Source organism: Cynara cardunculus (genome assembly GCF_001531365.2).
Source record: "Cynara cardunculus var. scolymus isolate 2C chromosome LG 4, CcrdV1, whole genome shotgun sequence".
Taxonomy (NCBI): domain Eukaryota; kingdom Viridiplantae; phylum Streptophyta; class Magnoliopsida; order Asterales; family Asteraceae; genus Cynara; species Cynara cardunculus.
In genome coordinates, this window is record NC_037531.1 from 6792680 (window position 1) to 6794266 (window position 1587).

Consider the following 1587-nt stretch of genomic DNA (forward strand, 5'->3'; position numbering starts at 1 on the left):
GGTGGCATATCAAGGAGAGGTGTCCATTTGATATAAGGGTGGCATATCAAGGAGAGGTGTCCATTTGATATAAGGGTGGCATATCAAGGAGAGGTATACCATGGGATAAGGGTGGCATATCAAGGAGAGATGTACATTTGATATAAGGGTGGCATTTGTATGTGTGTGGTTTATATAACTCTTTCTATTATATCCTTTAAGACTACCGAGGTCTGGAATCTTTATTTCTTTGTGATTTAAGAATTTAGGATCAAGGTTCTTAATTGGAAATCATAGACTGGATGTTATTGAGAAGAAAAGAACAGGTTTGGTCTGAAACTTTGTTTAAACCTCGTTTGATGAGGAAAGATTTAAAGGTGGCACTATATGGAAACCGATTGGTTCAAAAGTATGAAATTTGAATAGCTACGTGATTAGCTTGAAAAGAGGAAAATGATTTGGTATTATGTTCTTGTGTATTCATATATCTGTTATATATATATATGAATAATTGTTTTTATAAAGGTTTTGGTGATCCTTCACCCTGCAATGACATGAATAGGGTATCTCACTAGACTTTTCAGTCTAACCCTCGTTTTTGTGATTTTAAATATGTATTGCAGGAGGCGTAGAAGGTAAGGGAAAGGGAAAGATGTAATGTTTTTCTTATATGCATTATGGATGAGGAATTGCTTTTGATGCATAGTTTTGTTTATTAGTACAAGATATGTATTTTGAATTTTTGGACCTTGTATTTGGTCATGGTAAATTATTGTACTAAGGGACCCGAATGATATATGAATATGTATTTTTTGGTATGATATATATGTTACATGCAATGTGTGGGTTGGGGCGTTTACATTAGGAAGCTGTATATGTATATGTATATGTACTTAGGAATTGTTATATATAAGTCATGTACTTCATGTGAGCCAAAAACTTCTAGCTACTTTTTTATGTAGCAATATGTGTATATTTGGGACCAATGTTTATATCTGTATTTCATGTTATATAGAATATGTAGATTTTATGCAAATGTGAATCGGGATGTTACATTATATATAAAATAGAGATTAGTTGTCATAAATCACGGCTTGAAAAACGTTGTGACCTCGCTTTGACTCCTAAGGTTTTAGTCTTGGCTTCATCGCCACGCTGCGCCACACCTCACACCATTTAGAACCTTCTTGGGTGTGTGTCGACAAAGGGTGTGTGGTGGGGGGGGGGGGTAATTCTGAGTTTCGGTTTAGATGCAAACCGGACTCCTGAGGTTTTTAAAGAAATTAATGGTCAGTTGGTTCCAACGCATAACACAATTAGTTTCAAGCAGATATACTTATCTATACTATATTATAAAACATTTGACAAAAATTATTAAAAACCATTTTTTATGCATGAAGTACTGTTTATTTATACATATTACTTAAAATTCAAGATTACAAGTAATTTTGCGTAAGTACAACTTATTAAAGCTTTATTTTTAAATTCGTGTAACTAACTGCAGATAAACATCCATTTTAAATATAAAAAATCTAAAATATAATTAAGATAATCATTGAGATCTAACATAATACTTAATTATTATCTTTATAAGAAATTATATATTAT